This window comes from Molossus molossus, unplaced genomic scaffold, assembly GCF_014108415.1.
Source record: "Molossus molossus isolate mMolMol1 unplaced genomic scaffold, mMolMol1.p scaffold_m16_p_3, whole genome shotgun sequence".
In the NCBI taxonomy this organism is placed as follows: domain Eukaryota; kingdom Metazoa; phylum Chordata; class Mammalia; order Chiroptera; family Molossidae; genus Molossus; species Molossus molossus.
Window position 1 is genome coordinate 13,563,327 of NW_023425366.1, and position 22,682 is coordinate 13,586,008.

Genomic DNA, 22,682 nt, shown 5'->3' on the forward strand with positions numbered 1-22,682 from the left:
TCCCTCCCTCGGAGATTTAACCCCACCCAGCTGGGCCAAAGGAATGCAAATTGAGGCTCAAAACAACCAGCATCTGCCCCACTCTCAGGCAATCTTCTTATGCTGAACAGCTGAGGGAGTTTTATTCAACTGAAACCCAAAGCTCTTCAAATAACTGAGACTAATAGCCTTTAGGCAAAAAGCTAAAGGATAACTGAACCTTTTTTTGGGCTTGCAACTCTACCCAAGAAAGTAAGACTTGACAGTGGTGTTTAATGTGGGCCTCCCCACACTCATTCAAACCCAGTAGAGGGAGCCTTGAACAGCAGAACACAAACACCCACAGGGAAAATTCGGCAGGCTCCAAAACCCACTGAGATAGCCAAAATGATGAAACAAAGAAACAAATCCCAAATGAAAGAACAAGAGACCTCTATTGAAGATGAGATAAATGAAATGTAGTTAAGCAAGTTATCAGAGGTAGACTTCAGAGCCATGATCTTGAGGAAGCTCAACAGTATAAGTAAAGACATCAATACCATGAGTAAAGATATAGAAACATTGAAAATCAACCAATTGGAAATGAAAAACCACCAAGAAGAAAAGAAGAATGACAGCAGAAATAAAGAACACATTGGAAGGACTAACAGCAGAATGGAGGAAGCTGAGGGCCAGATCAGTGAATTAGAAGACATGGTAAAAAAAATGAACCAATCAGAAAACCAAAAGGAAACAACAATTAAAAAAACAGAAAGACAGCTTAAGAGAACTGTGGGAAAACTGGAAATGTAATAACATTTGCATCATAGGAGTCCCTGATGATGAAGAAAATGAGCAATGGTTAGAGAATATATCTGAAGAAATAGTGACAGAAAACTTTCCTAATTGGGTGAAGGAAGAAGGCATTCAAGTTCAAGAAGCATAGAGAGCCCCAAGTAAGAAAAATCCAAACAAGCCCACACCAAGATAATTAGTAATTAAAATGCCAAAAATTAAATACAAAGAGAGAGTCCCAAAAGCAGCAAGAGTTAAGCAACAGGTTACCTACAAAGGAACCCCCATAATATCCGCTGACTTCTCAACAGAAACACTACAGGCCAGAAGGGAATGGCATGAAGAAATCAAGGTCATGAAAAACAAGGATCTGAATTCAATACTACTCTATCCAGCAAGGCTATCATTCAAAATAGAAGGTCAAATAAAGGGCTTCCCAAACAACAAAAGGCTAAGGGAATATATTAGCACCAAATCAGCACTGCAAGAAATGTTAAAAGGACTGCTGTAATTAGTAGAAGAAATAGGAAGAAAAATATAACCACACTAAACAAAAATGGCAATAAATAAGTACATATCAATAATCACCTTAAATATAAATGGATTAAATGCTCCGATAAAAGTACATAGAGTACCTAATTGGATAAGAAAGTATGATTCACATATATATTGTTTACAAGAGACCCTCCTCACAACAAAAGACTCACATAAGTGGAAATAGAAGGGATGAAAAAAAATCTTCCAAGTAAACGGAAAGGAAGAAAAGCTGGGGTAGCAATACTCAAATCTGACAAAGTAGATTTCAAAATGAAGGCCATAACTAAAGAGACAGAAGGTCACTACATACATAATATTGAAAGGATCGATCCAACAGGAAGATATAACCTTGGTAAACATATATGCCAATTATACGACAACAAATTAGACAATCTAAGTAAAATGGACAAAGTTCTAGAAACATATAGTTTCCCAAAACGGAACCAGGAAGAGGTAGAAAACTTGAACAGACCAATAACAATAATTTAAGGAAATTAAAGATATAATCAAGACTCTCCCAGGAAACAAAAGCCCAAGTCCACATAGCTTCACGGGGGAGTTTTCCCAAACATTCAAAGAAGAACTAACACTCATTCTCCTCAAACTATTCCTAAAAATTGAAGAAGGAGGAAGACTTCCAAACTTGTTTTATGAGGCCAGCATAATTCTAATTCCAAAACCAGAAACAAACACTACAAAGAAAGAAAACTACAGGCCAAATTTCTGATGAACATAGATGCCAAAATCCTTAACAAAATACTAGCAAATCAGATCCAGCAATACATTAAAAAAATTATTCACCATGACCAAGTGGGATTCATCCCAGGGATGCAAGGCTGGTACAATATTTGAAAATCAATAAATGTGATACACCATATAAACAAAATGAAAGATAAAAAGCTCATTATCATATCCATAGATGCTAAAGAGCATACGACAAAATCCAGCATTCATTTTTGATAAAAATGCTCAGCAATATGGGAATAGAGGGATCATATCTCAACATAATAAAGGCCATAAATAAAAGACCTACAGCCAACATCATACTCAATTGGCAAAAACTAAAAGCATTTCCCTTAAGAACAGGAACAAGGCAAGGATGCCCACTTTTGCCACTCTTATTTAACATAATACTGGAAGTATTAGCCACACCAATCAGACATGAAGAAAAAATAAAAGGGATCCAAATTGGAAAGGAGGAAGTAAGAATGTCCGTATTTACAGATGATATGATATTATACATAGAAAACCCTAAAGACTCCATCAAAAATCTACTAGACTTAATAAATGAATTTGGCAAAGTAGCAAGATACAAAATTAATGTCAAGAAATCGACAGCATTTTTATACACCAATAATGAACTCACAGAAAGAAAAACTAAAAAACAAAAAACAAAAAAAAAACAATCCCATTTACCAGTGTGGCAAAAAAATTAGGATACCTAGGAATAAACTTAACCAAAGAAGTAAGGAACCTATTCGCAGAAAACTACAGGACATTGAAAAAAAGAAATAGAGGAAGATATATACCTTGAAGCATATACCTTGTTCATGGATTGGAAGAATTAACATTATTAAAATGTCCATACTACCCAAAGAATCTATGGATTCAATGCAATCCCCATCAAAATGCCAATGACATATTTCACAGAACTAGAACAAATACTTCAAAAGTTCACATGGAACCAAAAAAGACCGTGAATAGCCTCAGCAATCTTGAAAAACAAGGACAAAGTAGGTGGGATCACAATACTGGATATCAGGTTATACTACAAAGCTACTGTAATCAAAACAGCCTGGTACTGGCACAAGAGCAGGTATATAGATCAGTAGAACAGAACAGAAAACCCAGAATTTGACCAAAGACATTATGCTCAATTAATATTTGACAAAGGTGGCAAGAGCATACAGTGGAGTAAAGACAGCCTCTTTAATAAATGATGTTGGGAAAATTGGACAGCTACATGCAAAAAATGAGACCAGACTATCAACTTGCACCATACACAAGAATAAACTCAAAATGGATAAAAGACTTTAATGTGACTCATAAATCCTTAAAAATCTTAGAAGAAAATGTAGGCAACAAAATTTCAGATATCATACACAGCAGAATTTTTACTGATAGATCACCTAAGGCAATAGAAACAAAGGAAAAAATGAACACATGGGTTTATATAAAACTAAAAAGCTTCTGCAGAGCAAAAAAAACAACCATCAAGACGCAAAGGGAACCCACTATATGGGAAAGCATAATAGCTAATGATACATCAGATAAGGGGTTAATTTCCAAAATATATAGAGTGCTCATACAACTCCACAAAAGGAAGACAAAGAACCCAATTAAAAAAAGGGCAAAGGAGCTAAATAGACTCCTCTCCAAACAGGACATACATATGCCAAGAGGCATATGAAGAAATGTTCAACAGCACTAATCATCAGAGAGATGCAAATTAAAACAACAGTGAGATGTCACCTCACACCTGTCCGAATGGCTGCCATCAACAAATCATCAAACAACAAGTGTTGGCGAGGGTGTGAAGAAAAGGGGACTCTAGTACACTGCTGGTGGAAATGCAGACTGGTGCAGCCACTATGGAAAACAATATGGTGTTACCTCAAAAAATTAAAAATTGAACTTCTATTTGGCCCAGTGATCCCACCTCTAGGAATATACCCTAAGAAGCCTGAAACACCAATCAGAAAGAATATATGTACCATGTTTGTAGCAGTACTATTTACAATAGCTAAGATCTGGAAACAGCCCAAATGTCCATCAGTAGACGAATGGATAAAAAAGCAGTGGTACATATACACAATGGAGTACTATGCAGCTGTAAGAAAGAAGGATCTCTTATCTTTTTATTTTATTTATTTATTTATTTATTTATTTATTTATTTATTTATTTTTTATGAATTTTTTATTTATTGTTTTGTTACAGATATTTTACCTTTTTACCCTATTGGCACCCCCTACCCCACCTCCCCTCCACCCTGTCCTCGGCTTAGTTGTCCATGTCCATTGGTCATGCATACATGCATATAAGTTCTGTGGTTTATCTCTTCCCACCCCCCCACCCCCCATCCCCTCTTCTGAGGGATGTCAGTCTGTGCCCTACTTCCATGTGTCTGGGTCTACTGTATTCCTCAGACTGTTATGTTCATTATATTCCGTATATAAGTGAGATCATGTGGTATTTGTCTTTTTCTGCTTGGCTTCTTTCACTTAGGATAATACTTTCCAGGTCCCTCCATGTCGTCTCAAAGGATAAGAGATCTTTCTTTCTTACTGCTGCATAGTACTCCATTGTGTATATGTACCACTGCTTTTTTATCCATTCGTCTACTGGTGGGCACTTGGGCTGTTTCCAGATCTTAGCTATTGTAAATAGTGCTGCTATGAACATGGGGGTACATATATTCTTCCTGATTGGTGTTTCAGGCTTCTTAGGGTATATTCCCAGCAGTGGGATCACTGGGTCAAATGGAAGTTCAATTTTTAATTTTTTGAGGTAGCACCATATTGTTTTCCATAGTGGCTGCACCAGTCTGCATTCCCACCAGCAGTGTATTAGAGTCCCCTTTTCTCCACACCCTCGCCAACACTTGTTTGATGATTTGTTGATGGCGGCCATTCTGACAGGTGTGAGGTGATACCTCATTGTTGTTTTAATTTGCATCTCTCTGATGATTAGTGATGTTGAGCATTTCTTCATATGTCTCTTGGCCATTTGTATGTCCTGTTTGGAGAGGTGTCTATTCAGCTCCTCTGCCCATTTTTTAATTGGGTTCTTTGTCTTCCTTTTGTGGAGTTGTATGAGCACTCTATATATATTGGAAATTAACCCCTTATCTGATACATCATTGGCAATGATGTTCTCCCATACAGTGGGTTGCCTCTCCATTTTGATGATTGTTTCTTTTGCTGTGCAGAAGCTTTTTAGTTTGATGTAGTCCCATGTGTTCATTTTCTCCTTTATTTCTGTTGCCTTAGGTGATGTATCAGTGAAAATTCTGCTCCGTATGATGTCCGAAATTTTGTTGCCTACATTTTCTTCTAGAATTTTTATGGATTCACGGATCACATTTAAGTCTTTTATCCATTTTGAGTTTATTTTTGTGTATGGTGTAAGTTGATGGTCTAGTTTCATTTTTTTGCATGTAGCTGTCCAGTTTTCCCAACACCATTTATTAAAGAGGCTGTCTTTACTCCACTGTATGCTCTTGCCACCTTTGTCAAATATTAATTGAGCGTATTGCCTTGGGTCCATTTCTGGGTTTTCAGTTCTGTTCCACTGGTCTATATGCCTGTTCTTGTGCCAGTACCAGGCTGTTTTGGTTACAGTCGCTTTGTAGTATAACCTGATATCTGGTATTGTGATCCCACCTACTTTGTTCTTCTTTTTCAAGATTGCTGTGGCTATTCGGGGTCTTTTTTGGTTCCATGTGAACTTTTGAAGTATTTGTTCTAGTTCTATGAAATATGTCGTTGGTATTTTGATGGGGATTGCATTGAATCTATAGATTGCTTTGGGTAGTATGGACATTTTAATTATGTTAATTCTTCCAATCCATGAACAGGGTATGTGCTTCCACTTTTTTATATCTTCCTCTATTTCTTTTTTCAATGACCTGTAGTTTTCTGCAAATAGGTCCTTTACTTCTTTGGCTAAGTTTATTCCTAGGTATCGTAATTTTTTTGGAGCGATGGTAAATGGGATTGTTTTTTCAGTTTCTCTTTCTGTGAGTTCATCATTGATGTACAAGAATGCCGTTGATTTCTTGACGTTAATTTTGTATCCTGCTACTTTGCCAAATTCATTTATTAAGTCTAATAGATTTTTGATGGAGTCTTTAGGGTTTTCTATGTACAATATCATGTCATCTGCAAATAATGACAGTTTCACTTCCTCCTTTCCCATTTGGATCCCTTTAATTTTTTCTTCATGTCTGATTGCTGTGGCTAAGACTTCCAGTATTATGTTAAATAAGAGTGGCGAAAGTGGACATCCCTGTCTTGTTCCTGTTCTTAATGGAAATGTTTTTAGTTTCTGCCCATTGAGTATGATGTTGGCTGTAGGTCTTTCATATATGGCCTTTATTATGTCGAGATATGATCCCTCTATTCCTACATTGCTGAGCGTTTTTATCAGAAATGGATGCTGGATTTTGTCGAATGTTTTTCCAGCATCTATTGATATGATCATGTGGTTTTTATTCTTCATTTTGTTTATGTGGTGTATCACGTTTATTGATTTGCGAATATTGTACCAGCCTTGCATCCCTGGAATGAATCCCACTTGGTCATGGTGAATAATTTTTTTGATGTATTTCTGGATCCGATTTGCTAATATTTTGTTCAGGATTTTGGCGTCTATGTTCATCAGGGATATTGGCCTGTAGTTTTCTTTCTTCGTAGTGTCTTTTTCTGGTTTTGGAATTAGAATTATGCTGGCCTCATACAACGTGTTTGGAAGTCTTCCTTCTTCTTGAATTTTTTGAAATAGTTTGAGGAGAATGGGTGTTAGTTCTTTTTTGAATGTTCGGTAAAACTCCCCCGTGAAACCATCTGGGCCTGGGCTTTTGTTTGCTGGGAGAGTCTTGATTACCTCTTCAATTTCCTTAGTTGTTATTGGTCTGTTCAAGTTTTCTACCTCTTCCGGGAATAGTTTTGGGAGACTGTGTGTTTCTAGAAATTTGTCCATTTCGCTTAGATTGTCGAATTTGTTGCCATATAGTTGTTCATAGTAGTTGTTAATGATCTTTTGTATTTCCGTGGTGTTGGTTGTTACTTCTCCTCTTTCATTTCTGATTTTGTGTATTTGGGTTCTCTCTCTTTGTTTCTTGGTGAGTCTAGCTAAGGGTCCATCAATCTTGTTTATCTTTTCGAAAAACCAGCTCTTTGTTTCATTGATCCTTTGAATTGTTTTTTTGGTCTCTATGTCATTTATTTCTGCTCTGATCTTTACTATTTCCTTCCTTCTACTTGCTCTGGGGTTTTCTTTTTGTTTGCTTTCTAATTCTTTAAGTTGTGAGGTTAGACAGTCAATTAGAAATTTTTCTTGTTTTTTGAGGTAGGCCTGTAGTGCTATGAACTTCCCTCTCAGAACTGCTTTCGCTGCATCCCATAGATTTTGTGTTGTTGTGTGTTCATTTTCATTGGTTTCCAGGAAGTTTTTAATTTCTTCCTTGATCTCCTCGGTGACCCATTCATTGTTTAATAACATGCTATTTAGCCTCCATGTGTTGAAATGTCTTTGCATGTTCTTGTTGCAATTGATTTCTAGTTTCATGCCATTGTGATCTGAGAAGATGCTTGATATGATTTCAATCTTCTTGAACTTGTATAGATTTAGTTTGTGTCCTATCATGTGGTCTATCTTTGAGAATGTCCCATGTGCACTTGAGAAGAATGTGTATTCTGTAGTTTTGGGGTGTAATTCTCTGTAGATATCTATTAAATCCATTTGGTCTAGTGCTTCATTTAGAGTCTCTGTTTCCTTGCTAATTTTTTGCCTAGAGGATCTATCCAGTGCTGTCAACGGGGTGTTGAAGTCCCCTGCTATGATTGTATTGTTGTCGATTTCTCCTTGGAAGTCTTCCAGAAGATTTTTAATATATTTTGGTGCTCCTATATTGGGTGCATATATGTTTATCAAGGTTATATCTTCCTGTTGGATAGATCCTTTCAATATTATGTAGTGGCCGTCTTTGTCTCTAGTTATGGTCTTCATTTTGAAATCTATTTTATCAGATATGAGAATTGCTACCCCAGCTTTTTTTTGCTTTCCATTTGCTTGGAAAATTTTTTTCCATCCCTTCACTTTCAACCTATGTGAGTCTTTTGTTGAGAGGTGGGTCTCTTGTAAACAACATATAGATGAGTCATGCTTTCTTATCCAATCAGCTACTCTGTGTCTCTTTATGGGAGCATTCAATCCATTTACGTTTAAGGTGATTATTGATATGTACTTATTTATTGCCATTTTTGTTTAGTGTGATTCTACTTTTCTTCCCATTTCTACTGCTAATTACAGCAGTCCTTTTAACATTTCTTGCAGTGCTGGTTTGGTGCTAATATATTCCCTTAGCCTTTTTTTGTCTGGGAAGCTCTTTATTTGATCTTCTATTTTGAATGATAGCCTTGCTGGGTAGAGTAGTCTTGGATTCAGATTCTTGTTTTTCATGACTTTGATTACTTCATGCCATTCCCTTCTGGCCTGTAGTGTTTCTTGTGAGAAGTCAGCTGAGAGCCTTATGGGGTTCCCTTTGTAGGTAACCTGTTGCTTATCTCTTGCTGCTTTTAGGATTCTCTCTTTGTCTTTAATTTGTGGCATTTTAATTACTATGTGTCTTGGTGTGGGCCTGTTTGGGTTCTTCTTACTTGGGACTCTCTGTGCTTCTTGAACTTGAATGCCTTCTTCCTTCACCAAATTAGGGAAGTTTTCTCTCACTATTTTTTTGAATATATTCTCTATCCCTTGCTCCTTTTCTTCTTCTTCGGGGACTCCTATGATGCGAATATTATTACGTTTCCAGTTGTCCCATAGTTCTCTTAAGCTGTCTTCCTGTTTTTTAATAGTTTTTTCCTTTTGTTTTTCTGATTGGTTGATTTTTTCTGCCCTGTCTTCTAATTCACTGATCCGGTCCTCAGCTTCCCCTACTCTGCTTTTTAAACCTTCCAATGTGTTTTTCATTTCGGATATGTCATTTTTTATCTCTTCTTGTTGGTTTTTAATTTCCATTTGGCTTATTTTCAGTGTCTCTATGTCCTTACTCATGCTGTTCAGCTTCCTCAAGATCATGGCTCTGAATTCTAGCTCTGTTAACATGCCTCATTGCTCCACATTGATCTCATCTTCGGTGGAGGTGTCTTGCTCTTTCATTTGGCTTCTATTTCTGTGTTTCACCATTTTGGCTATCACTGTGGGCTTTGGAGCCTGTCAAGTTCTCCCTGTGGGTGTTGGTGTTCTGCTGTTTGTGGCTCCCTCTCCTGTGTTTAGATGAGCGAGGGAGGACCCACGTTGAACACCACTGTCAAGTCTTACTTTCCTGGTTAAAGTTGCCAGCCCAGGAAACGTACTGTTATCCTCTAGCTTTTTGCCTGGAGGCTAGCAGTCTAGGTTAATTGATGAGTTTTGGGTTGTCAGTTGATTTAAAAACTCCCTCTGGTGCTCAGCCAAGGGGCTTTCACGAGGGTGGGGCAGATGCTGGTTGTTAGTGAGCCTCAATTAGCACTTCAATGGCCCACAGGGTGGGGTTGGATCTCCGAGGGAGGGGCTGCTGCCTCTCTCAGAGCCCTGGGAAGGAGCAATGTGGCCCCCGTCCTGAGTGGCTGCACTCAGCCAAAGCTCTGAGCGCCCTCCAAACCCCGAGTGTCCCCACACAGCTCCAGTCCAGTCCGCCCTCCCTCTGCCGGAGCCCAAGGTGAGTGGCTGTGGCTGTTTCAGCCTCTGTCCCGGCTGCGCTGTGGAGCCGCCTGGGAGTGTGACCCGCGGGCTGCTCCCAGCTGAGGCTGCTGCCGAGCTGCCGACCGTGGGCTCCCAGCCCCGTCTCGCGCCTTCGCAAGCCTACCGGGATGGAGTCAGTGTCCCTCGTTGTATGGTCCTCCAAGCTGCTTTTCTGTTGCTTTTTCCTGTCGATTTGTCTGTGTTATAGTTGTAATTCCAGTTTGGTTCTGGGAGACGGTCTGTGTAGCTCCGTTCACTCCGCCGCCATTTTTCGGTTCTCCCCTCTTATCTTTTTAGATGACATGAAGGGACCTGGAAAGTATTATCTTAAGCAAAACAAGCCAAGCAGAGAATGAAAAATATCACATGATCGTGATCTCACTTATTTGTGGAATATAATGAACATAACAGTCTGAGGAGCAGGCTAGACCCAGAGATGTGGAAAGTAGCAGACAATCCTCAGAAGAGGGGGTGGAGGGGAGGGAAGAGATAAACCACAGAACTTATATGCATGTATGCATAACCAATGGACATGGACAACAAATCTGGGGATGGGGTGGAGGAGGGTGTCAATGGGGGAAAAAGGAGAAACATCTGTAACAAAAATAAATTAATAAAAAAAAAAGTCAAATGTAGTAAATATTGCTGGATATTAAGATATATATAAAGAAACTGTCTTTATAATATTTAAGAGTATAAACATTTGAAAACCACTGCTTTAAGTAGTTTCCTCTATAACTAAGAGAAAAAACTTGGAAAGAAATTAACCTAAAATCTAGGGGGAAAAAACAGAGGTACTCAGCAGAGCTAACTTGAAAAGAATAGGATATAGCACTTTGAAAACCTCTCCCAACTTCTGTAATGGATTAGATTCAACATGAGTAATGAATAAACTCTTTAATTCAAAGTAATGTATAAGATTAGGCTTGAAATAATAAAATAAAGGAAGAACTAAGGATAAATAAGAAAGGAATCAAGTTGAACTCTAGATATTTAATACTCTATAAAGTGTTCTTACAGTTACCTTAAAATATAGTATTTGGCCCTGGCCAGTTTGGCTCAGTGGTTGGAGCATTGGCCTGCGGACCAGAGAGTCCCAGGTTCGATTCCCGCTAGGGGCACATACCAAAACAACAACAACAACAACAACAACAAAAAATAATGTCAAAATATAGTATTTGTTTCATGCTCCACGAATTTGTGTGTCTTCAATGTTTGGGTGGCTGTGTAAACGGCATCTGTGTATTTGGCTTAAATTTTACTGGAACCCATTGTCCTGTTATCCAGTCCTGGATGAGAATGTTAGCATAGACTGTGCAGGTTTAGAAGAGATATTTTTGGAATCAGGTTGCCTGTGTTCAAATCCCAGTTTTTCAAGTTACTTAATTTAATCATGTATAAGGGGATTGATAACAATAGCAACTCCCTGGAGTTGCTATGAATTTAGAATGAGTTAATACTTGCTACCATTTGATAAGTGCTTAGCACAGCGCTTCTTCATGCAGTGCCTGGCCGGTAGTGTGTGCCATACGCATGTTCAGTTAATAAACAAACAGACCCTGCACTTCCCAGGCTAGACACCAAGAAAAAGCAAGGGCTGGACCGTGAAGCAAACACAATATTGGGAACAGATCAGAGTGAATGACAAAGTAGCAGAAATAGACAGCAGACTTGGGGGTTAGAATGAGTCCACAGGCAAAGCCCACGTGGAGTCGTCAAAGCTCAACCAGCCAAAGAGGCTTTAAACTGAGAGGGGGATGGGATTGGTCCAGATGAGGCCTCATGAGAAGTGCCTCAGGGGAACTGAGCTTCTTTTGAAGGTCTGAGGGGGCTTTGCCCATACTGGCCGACTTCTTCAATGTGGAGGCACAACCCTCTGAACCCCAGCATTTCCTTCTCCAGCTACCACTGCTTGATGGCAGTATACTCAAATCACACACATGACAGGGGACCATTTTCCATTGCTAGACCACTTCTAAAGGCCATCCCGATACACTTAAGAAATGTGTTTTAAATATTTTGAGGTAGAAAGAAGGTGAAAAATTTTTTTAAAAAGTCACACCACATTTCCCCCAGGAACTTAAGTACAATTATGCATAACCAATGGACACAGACAACAGAGTGGTACAGGGGGAGGGGCGGGAGAGGGGAGGGGGGAGTCAGTGGGAAAAACAGAGAGACATCTGTAATACTTTCAACAACAACCAAGAACAATCATACCACATTTTTTTCCCCAAGGGAAATTTAATTAAATTTGAACAAAAGGAACTTTTATTTACTCCAGCATTTAAAGTAATCTGTCCTAATCTCATTAAGCAATTCAGCTGCTTTTGAAAACACCCTCACTAAGTACTTTATAATGGTTAAATTTTAATTAAATGTACTATTTATTTACTACTCTTTTTCCAAAATAGGACCTTGCTATGCAAAATTTATAATTCAGTTTGGCACATATGTTTGAATAATTCTTTTTTAAACAACAAAGGCTTTTAACTATTGTGTATTCAGAAGCAAATAAAGGGTCTACTATTTTAAAGTCAGACACAATTTTATTTGATGTGGTTAAATATGTCACAATCGCTAAACTGCAGATTTCCAGTGGAAATTCTTTTGTTTCTACAAAGTATTAGATAGTTGAGCTAGGAGGAATCATCCTCTGAATCCAAAATGCCTGCTGTCTGTTCCACTTACGTAAAAGCTCTTAAATAAATTAAGCTTATTACATAACTCCAGAATGGTAGGAGTAAACTTTTGGAAAAATTAACACTCTAGCAGGTGAATTTCGCAGCAGGAATCGAGGGCGTGTACAGATGAGGATGGTAGCAGGTGAGACTAGAAGCCGCACCGAGGAGCCCAGCCTTTCGGGATCTCCAAACCAAGTTCTGCTCTGTGGCTTTATTTAAGGAGCACTGATGCTTTGTGGAAGGGAATGGCTTTTCTTTCTTCTGTTCCTCTCTAAGGACAGTGGGGAAACATTCAATAGATATTTTGTTGAGAGATGAACTTGAGTTGACTACTTGTACTTTTCATGTGACATCTCTGCTGCGAGCTCATGTAGTAGTTTGTATATATAAAAATGTAGGCAGCCTCTGGACTGAGGCACAAGGAGCATCAGGTTTATGAAGGTTATAGCGATGCCCCTTGATTCTTCCAAAAGATTACTTTTATAGAGAACTTAATAATGAATACATAACACCAGAGGAGAAAGTCAATTTTTTAAAGGCGGCTTTGAAAAAGGGGATTTCTGAGCAGAACATAGTAAATCTTCTGCTTTCCTTGTCAATTGTCTCATTTCAAATAGTGTCAGGCAAAAGCCAGTGCCGGATGGAGCAGCTTGGAGATCACAGCTCAGTTAGAACTGAGGTTAGATCGTGCACGTAACACTTTTATCACAGTGCTTGGCATGTACTGAGCCCTCAATAGCAACAATATCAGTGTATGATTAATTATCATTTAAAAAGTTAACGTCTGTGAGAGTAACTGAGCTTCCTTCCCATTCCTTCCTGTTCCTGAGTGGCCTTTTCACCTAGCTCCTTGCTTAAAGTGGTGTTAATTCATTTACTTAACACATCTTTATTGGGTGCCTATTTTATGGCAGGCACTGTTTAGGCACTAGCTGACAATGTTGACCTTTACCTGGGTCTAGAAGACTCGTTCCCCCTGGGAAGTACCCCCTACCTGTTTCCTTTGGGAAGCAGTTCACTGCAAAGAACCGCCCTCCCTCTTATGTCATAGGTATGACTCAGTGATCCCCTTGTTTTCGTACAAGGTCAGACATGGACCCCCCCAAACTCTTCTTCTTTATTTCATTACTGATTAGCTGAACTGTTGGTCTCTACTGACCAATCTGGGTAAAATGCCAACTAACCTGAGTTAACCAAACTTTACACAGGTTTCTCTCCTTCCCTCGGGAATAAGGGAACTGGACTTCGGCGCACCCTTGAACACTGGAGTGTGGGCAAACCTCCCCTCCCCTCCCCAATTACAACCGACTAACCTTGTGTAAAAAATCACTCCACTCGCCCATCTCACTTCCTACACTTGGTTCTTTCCGGTCTCATTCACTCCTCCCGAGTAGAGAAAGCCCTTGTCTATCTGACCTGTGAGGTCCCTCCAGACCTCATGGTTGGAGTGTTTTCCAGATTGCAAATGTTCCGCCCCCAGCCACCCCTCCGGACTGTTATAGTCCCCTTTCCTTTATTAGAATAATCCTTTTGAATAAAGCCTCTCCTTACTGATTTCCAAATTTGTTTTTTATTGGACAGACAATACAGCAGTAAACAAAACCTATAAAACTCCTGCCCTTGTGAGAGAAACAGGCAAACGGTAAGAAAAAGCTCTTGTACTCTTGCGAGATGGCATAGGAAAATAAAATAAAATGGCAAGAAATTGTTTTTTAAATATGGGCAGGTATTTGAAATTTTACACAGGGTGGTCTGGGAAGACCTCTTGGAGATGACTTGAGAAAAGCCAGAGGGAGGGGAGGGAGCAGATGTCCAAGTGGAGAACATCGAAGGCCTTGCGTGGGGAGCATGCTTGGTGTATGCAAGGAAGGACCCGCGAGCTGGTGTGCCAAGAGCAGGAAGGCTTCTGGGATTCCCACTCAACTCCTTCTGGTGGAGAGATGGAGCCCTTCAGCAAGCTAGGTCTTAGAGGATAAAGGCACTGTTTGAGTCCTGCTAATGGTGTTTGAAGAGAGGTGATTTTACGCTAAACTCCCTTTGGACTTTGTTAAGGAGACTTCATTGAAGAGAAGATTCCTATTCAAGCGGTGAGATCTAAGCAACCAAAGTGGTGGTAGTTCAGTAGCAGTTCAAAGTCAAGGCTTTTGATTTGCAAGGGCCTGGTATATATATGTTGGTTACAAACCATGGATTGGAAAGAGAATCGATGAGATGCCAGATGGTCTTGCCACCACAGACTAGGTAAAGGTTTCACTAGCTTGGGGACATATGGGGGAGGAATAAGGGAGCACAAACAGGAGGGTCCCTGTACCCTGACCCTTTCTCGCTTGCCTGGGACTGAGTCCCTGTGTGTGAGTGAGTTAGATGACAAACCTTTGCATGAGTTTGGGAATCTGAGGTCAGAGCATCCTCACTTTCTTTGTGAAGCCCAGAAGAGACTACAGTCTTCTCAGAGTAGCCCTTCCTGCCCTCCCTGTTTCCCCACATCCAAGTATGCAACTGCAGAAGAGAAATAACATATGTTCAGGCAGAGAAGGCTGGGGCTGTCTCGCCACAACCCCACCTCATCCACAACACGCACAGTCCAGAAAAGGGCAGGAGAACAAGCCAAAGTTGTCTCCAGCCCCTGTGAGTGGAGAGGAAGGGCTAAGAGGACCACAGCCCTGGAGTGGCCTCTGATTAGGTTGAGGAAGACACAGATCTTCACAGGTTGGTATTTGGAGAACAGACCCGGATTGGGCTACCTCTGCATGTGCGTTGAGACTCGGTGGAGGAAACCAACACTAGAGCATGCACTAGAAACCTCTCTGCTAGTGATGTTAGGACCATGCACCAGCTAGGATTTAGGGGTCTTCCAAAGAAAAGAGGGGCAGAGGGATTAAAGGAAGCCCTGGTTTCACTGAGCTCATACCAGAAACAACGGAGACAAAATCTATTATGCTGAATTGATCAGACAAGGTTTACTATACTATTAAGTGAAAGCCAAACTTAAGTAGAGGTTAAGGCTTCATTTCCTGAGCATGTGGTTTGAGCTATCAAACTGGTTTCATTATTTTACAGTATTACTTATTTTAATATTACCAAGTGGTGAAACCATCCCACAGTGTAGCTGTTTCTTCGTTTCTATGTTTTGTTTCTCAATACCTAGCAGAGCACCTCTGGTGTAGATAGATGTTCAGCTCTTTAATTTGGGACATTCAGTAAACATCCTTTTGTTTGTCTGTTAGTCTTCTTGTGTCTTCCTCATGAAAATTCCCTTTGGGTATCCCTTCACATTAGCCCAAAGGGGACATATGTGCCCTCTGATAAATCTCACTGCACAACTCCAGGGGTTGGCATTTGCATTGTAGTCTGGGTAAATGGCGCTTCCTTGAATTGTGCAATGTGAATTTCAGAACTCAGTCAGCCACTGTTTCATAAAATGGCTGTATTTCCTTCCACCCAGCATTTTATGCATATTTTATAAGTTTTGTAAACATTTAATTTAATACTTGCCTAAAAATTTAAAAACATGTCGTAATTTACATAATACTTTAATTTTTTAGATAACTCATATGTTTAAAAGAATTTCCTATTAAAGATATAAGTGGATAAACTATTTTGCATACAATTATTTCTTCACATTTTGAGTTTTTGCTTCGGGACAAATTCTCAGAAATAGGTCCAAGGGTATGAACACTCTCAAAGCTCTTAATACTCCTCTAAAAATTATTTTCCAGGAATATCGTTCTGACTTACTTTCCCATTAACAGCTCTGAGAGCGGCGTTTGCACAGCGACTTTGCCAGCATGGAGAAGTCCACTTATCAAATGGTAAATTGGCAGAGATTAAGATAGTAAATGAGCTGGAGGAAGCATATTTTACACATTTCAGGAGGGTAATTTGTCATTTTCCGAAATGACTTTAATGTAAGCAAGGACGTTAGAAACACGCACACCATTGAATCAGTAACATCAATGACAAAAGTTTTTTGTAAGAGAAAATGGAGAACATGTGCAAAAATGAGCATTTAGGAATGTTTATTAAGGTGTTGCAAAATAGTAAAAAAGAGAAGCAACTTAAAGAAATAGATTATTGAAAAAAATTATAAAATACCTGCATAATAAAGTACTATAAAGCTAGTAAAATGTTGCAGAAAAATATTTAACATGGAGTGTTAATGTGATATTAAGTAAAAATAAATGAACTAACATATCAGAAAAAAATTTTTAATTCTTTAAAAACTATGTTAATTTTAAAAAGTAAGAAGAAATACTTCTTATTTTTAGAAAGAGATACCTAAATGTTAACAGTGGTCTGAAATGTTTTTGTTAATTTGTTGTGTGTTGTTTTTCTCACTATGCTTTATTTTATAATACTGATCATTATAAAATACATATTTTAAAGGGTGGACAGACAAAAGCCTTTTCCTATGTCTATAACACTATAATTATTGGTCCAGAAATTTGGTAAAATCTGTTATAATTAATATTAGCACTTTACATAGTGTTTTCTTAATATCAATTGAAGCCCTTTATTGTAATCAGTTTTTATTTTATTTTCAGAAAAATGGATTTCCTTCCTCAACTATAGTCATGTGTTGAATTTTTTTAATATGAGTTTAACTGTAACTATGAGTAAATGCAATACTTTATGTTTCCCATTAATTTGCTTCCCTAAAACTCACAAAATAAAACCTGACAGCATTTCTATATGTGGGTAATTCAATATATTTTACCATTGATAAACATTAATTGACTTTTAAAAATTAAAAAGTCTAAGAAAAGTTTTAAATACATATAAATATGTTAGTAACTCTTGGAAGTCCACCTAAACAGATAGCAAGACTCTGCCAATTTCCTTTCCTAGTGTTTGCCATCCCAGTCAAATCTAATTATTGCCAAGTTTCGCTGCTTACAATGTGGTCTGTTAACGAGTGGCAACCACATCTTCACGGAGCTTTTGAAAATGCAAATTCTCTAGCCCCTTTCAAGACTCCCTAAGTGAGAATCACGGGCTCAACCTCTCTATATGTTGTGCATTCCCATTAACATTTGAGAAGCACTGGGTCAGAATTAATAAGAATAAATGCTTTCACCCCGGCCGGTTTGGCTCAGCGGTTAGAGCATCAGCCTGCAGACCAGAGAGACCCGGGTTCGGTTCGTGCTAAGGGCACGTACCTCGGTTAGAGTTTGTCCCCGGCCTTGGTTGGGGTCGTGTGAGCGGCAGCTACTCAATGTGTCTCTCTCACATGATGTTTCTCTCTTCCTCCCCGTTTCACTCCCACTGTATCTGAAGATGAATGCAAAAATGTCCTCAGGTAAGGATAAAAAAAAAAAGAATAAATGCTTTCAATTTCCTTCAACTTTTTTGTTGTTTTTTATTTAAACCTGACCTCCAGGGTAGAAACAATTCTTATATAGGACTATTCTGCCCAGTTTGAAACAAATTTTATTTTTCAAATGCCACTGCATGATTTCAAAACAAAGAAAGAAAGATAAAGTTGATGTTTTCCTGGAAAATTCAAAGGTAGGAAAAAATCTCAAACAGACATTTACTTAAGTCTATCTGTCCAAAGGAGATCTAGTATTCAAGTCATGCTTCCTTCTTGTCATCCACAGACCACATCAAACAAAAACATAGATGACTTTCCTTTGCATAAGCAATTTTTAGGTCATGATTTATGCATGTCATCTTCTCCTGCCGGGGCTTTTTTTTTTTTTTTTTTTTTTTTTGGTGAAAGTGGCAATTTTCGAAACCAGACTTTAAAAAATATGAATATTTGAACTAAATTCAGAAAAATAACATGACCATTTATACTCAATGCCTCTGGTGGAAAATATCCCTGGTTTGAGAGAGCAAATAGATAGTTTTCTCCTGGAAATCATGGTTAATAAAAGAATCTCTTCAATCCTTGCCAGAGTTTCACTGTGGACACCTGTGCTATGGGGAAAAGAAAAGAGTCCAGTGGAAATAACCGCTCGTTTAACTTCTGAGGAGCAGACAGGTAAACGTCTCTAAAACAAGCTCTTCCACTGATTGCGTCTTTCTGAGAGTGATTCCTTAAGCACTCTGAGAAGCTGGAGTTCAGGCAGTAATTAATGTTTGGCAGATTAAGACGGCCATAAAGTATTTCACATTCCTCTTTTCGAGAGGTAGGGGGCTAACGCTCCCTCTCCTTGCAATCATTGTGGCTTTGTAAGCAATGGAATGTAGGGAAAGGGACACTGAGTTACCTTCAGGGCTGGACAGGAAGAAATCATGCAGCTCTTGCCTTGCCTCTGAGAACCCAGGCTGTCCAGATGCTTCCCAGTGAGTCGCTCTTCTGGGGACTCAGCAGGCACGTGTGAGAAACCCGGACCTCAGAAAGGCATGTGCAGTTGCTCTGGGTGGCACCCCAGGAGAGGGCCCCGTGAGCGAGCCATTTTGATGTCCACTGCAGTGGATGATCGATGATTGGAGCCCTGGCCGACATCTGACTGCACAAACATGCAAGGTCGCAAGTGAGAACCCCGAGCTGAGCTCTTCCTGAATTCCTGATCACAAAATTATAGCAGAATAAAAGGGTTGTCTTGAGCTGCTAAATTCGTGAAGTAATTTCTTTTACAATGATAGATAAAACACCACCGAATGCCCACAATGCCTGTTGTAGAGACCATGTTTGCCTCTCCCTTGCTCTCTGGTGCCCACATCACTAATAATAACCACAGTGCTGTCTGGTCATAAATGATCTCGGACTGCTAAACTGTCACTTGCCTAACTTCATTTTGTTTTTCAAAGCTTAATAACTCTATTGAGCCAAATGACAACAAAAACGAATTTAGAGAGCATTGTGGCCGTTACTAGGATTGCATTAGTAGGATGAAGGCAATAGCTGTGAATACTTTAACCCGTTAAAAAGGTACATACAGGCTAAAAAGCGGTATTTAAGAGGTGAGCAAAAACTGATGAATGAGAGAATAAAAATACTGGCTACTTTTGCAGAAGCCTTTTCTAAATATGATATTTGTCCCACAACTTGCTCCAGAGCTGAAGTCCCCCAAACTTTAACAGACATTTATTTTCTGTGAAAAAGACCAACTATTTTTAATTACTAAAATGTGATGATATCCAACACATGGCTAAAGGAATTTCTAATTTAAAAAATTAAATTTCTTGCTTAAGTGACAGGTTAGTTTCAAGCTACAGCTTGGAATTCTTGACTTAAACAATAACTGAAATGCCACTTTATGCCATTTTTAACTAGAGTCTATATCTAGCTTTCCTGCCCCCACAGACAAGCTTTATCCATCTATTCAACTATCGAAATACAGAATGTACTAGAGGCTTACAATCTGAAATTGTTTCTTCTTTTGGCACTCATCCAGGCCATGCTTTGGCATATTCAAATCGGGCATAGGAACCCCAGATGTTGTCCATAGGTGGATGTGTTTTTGAGAGCTGAGGGGTGAGGGAACTCCGTGGTGCTCTGATGGCTAGAAGATCCAGAAGGACTGATTTCTACTATGTGGTCCCATGTCCTCGTCTCTCCATGAGAGTCCTGTGGGATTTACACACTCAATGGACACCGTCAAGTGGAAATCAATTATTCACTCTACTGTTAGCTGGACTGCTGCCCGATAGCATCAGAATGCCCCTAAACTTGGACTCTGCAATGTAGGCTCGAGGTCCGAGCGCTCCTCTCCAGTCCTCACACGGCCCAACTCTGCTGCCAAACCTAACGTCGTGCAAGCTCCAGGGGCCAAGTCATGTTTAGAAGAGGAAGGAGGCCCTTGGGTGAACTTACCCACCCTACTGCATGTGAGCCAGAAAGCAGAGAGAAGCAGAGTGAGCGCGAGATTTAGGGTGCTGCTAACCTTCTATTTTAACTTTTTTCCTTTATTGATTTTTAGAGACAGTGGAAGAAAGAGATATAAACATCGATGAGAGAGAACATCGATTGGCTGCCTCCTGCACGCCCCCCCACTGGGGATCGGGCCCACAACCTGGACATGTGCCCTGACTGGGAATCAAACCAGCGACCTCTTGGTGCAGGGGCCAGTGCTTAACCAGTGAGCCACACCGGCCGGGCCCTGCTCACTTATTTTATCTGAGCACAGAGAAGGTGGCAGTCAAAGGCCATGAGCTTCCACCCTGTGTTCACTCCCGGTGGCCACGCTGACCGGTAAATTGGCAGCACTGGATTAGCACCCCATCGTATTGTAACCTGCACTTTTCCGCAAGATCACAGCAGAGTAACAAACAGAAACTGAGGAAAGAGAAGTTTTATCAGCTTTAATCAAGTTAGGCAAGTTTTTCTTCTAAACTTGTGAAGCAAGAACTGGTATATCGAGCCTCAACATCATCTGGTAAGTGAAGGTAATAAAATCTATTGGACAGAGTTGTGAAAATTAGCTTTGTTAGAGGAGTTAATGTCTGTGATGATCTAAACTTCAGAGACAGTTTCTTGATTAAAATATAGATCCAAGGGTAAAACGAATTCACCATTTTTAAAAAGAAAGTGTTAAAAAGTACATATTTATGGAAATGAGCCATTGTATCATCGATGACTAATTATACTGATCATATAAACACTAGATCATGGTGTTCCTAATCGGAGATGCTGTCCCACCGTCCCGTGATTTACCTGTTTTCACTTGTCTACTTTCTTCAATCTCCTGAACCTAATCCAATTAGGTTTTGCTGTGCTTGTCCATCCACATTTCCCTTATCAAGGTTCCCCACAAATGCCAGCCTGCCAAGCCCAGGGTCGGCCGAAGCCCTGTGCCGGGACGGGTTGGCTGCAGTAAAGTAGCAGCGCTGTGAAGGGTTTAGGCCTGGGGAGCACCTGAGTCCGCCCCCCGACGGGTTCCTCTTTGTTTGCTCCCTGTGAGGTGATGTGGAACAGACCCAGGAAGTCCTTCCGTGGGACCTTTGTGGGGCAGGGAGAAGGCGGCAAAGGAGGCCGTGGGAAATGACTCAGAATTAAGAATCAGCACGGTTGGCATGCTGCAGGGGGGACCCTGGAGGAAAGCTGTGAGTGGACAAGCCGAGGCTCTGAGGTCCAAGGGTAGTGGGAGGGAATCCCACGCAGTAAGGGGAGACGGCCTTCTTCCCTTTGCTTCATGGCCCCGTGAGCACACCTCCTGGAACCACACCCCTGGCCCCTCTCTGCCTCATCATCCTCCCCAGGACACGAGGGCAACTAATTTGGAGAGGGCATTGAGATGGAATGTCACATTTCCTTCCTCCCTGTCTGGATCTTTCTAATTGCAGGGCACCCTTATTCTGCTCTGCTCTCTTGAGGTAAGTGGGGCTGTCCCTGTAGGGGTCTACATTTGTCCAGTTGTGCCAGTGACTGGGGGAGGGGGGTCTCAGCCTGTCTGACTATACAGAGAGTATGAGCCAACCTATGGGCTGGATGACCCACATTGTCCTATACTCTCAGTCAATGATCTTCATTTCTCTGAGTCCTCTATGGCCTCAGCTGGAGCAGGAGGATGTTAATGTACCAGCTATCTCAAATCCCGAGAGGTTCAGGGGGCGCTCTCAGTAGCTTTTGCTCTACAGCCAACAAAGCGGTACGGCTGTGGAATGAAGGGGAGTGTGGGATCAAGACGAAGGGCTTTCTGTTTGGTTTCTAATGGGGCCCATTACAGTGCTTTCGCAGGTAATAGGATTATCCGATAGGGAAGGACAGATAAGATAAGATACACGGGACAGACAGTAACTGGGGGAACCAAGTCCTTTGCCAGATGAAAGGATTCTCTGGGGTCTGGTGCACGGTGGGGTGTGTGGGGGGGAGGTGACTGGTCTTAGCCCAGAGCAGGGACTGTACGGACCGCAGGGATTCAGACATGACGCACAGTGTGGGAAGGTACAGGTGTCCTCTTCTGCCTTTTTGTTTCCTCAGTGAGATGAAAAAATGAGGTTCCCTGCTGTTAAAATATGGGCCAGACTGTAAATAATTGGATGGACATTTGTAGATTCTATTGAACAATAATTCAGTTTCACTTAGTGTCCATGTGATTTTTTCCATTTTTGGCTGAACCTGAAGTCCCTTTCCCCTGTATGGATTCTGGTCTTTCCAGTTTTATTTTTAATTCTACTATTGCCTGTTTATGCTTATTTTAAATAACTTCCAATTCTTTGCAGATGTAGAATGGGTAAATAAATAAGCAGATGTAGAATGAATGGGTGGACAGGTAAATAAACTAAATACACATAACCATAAAATATTATAGCTAGTCTTCACCATAAGAAGAATTATATTAAAACATATAACAGGAAAGAAATTCTGCATT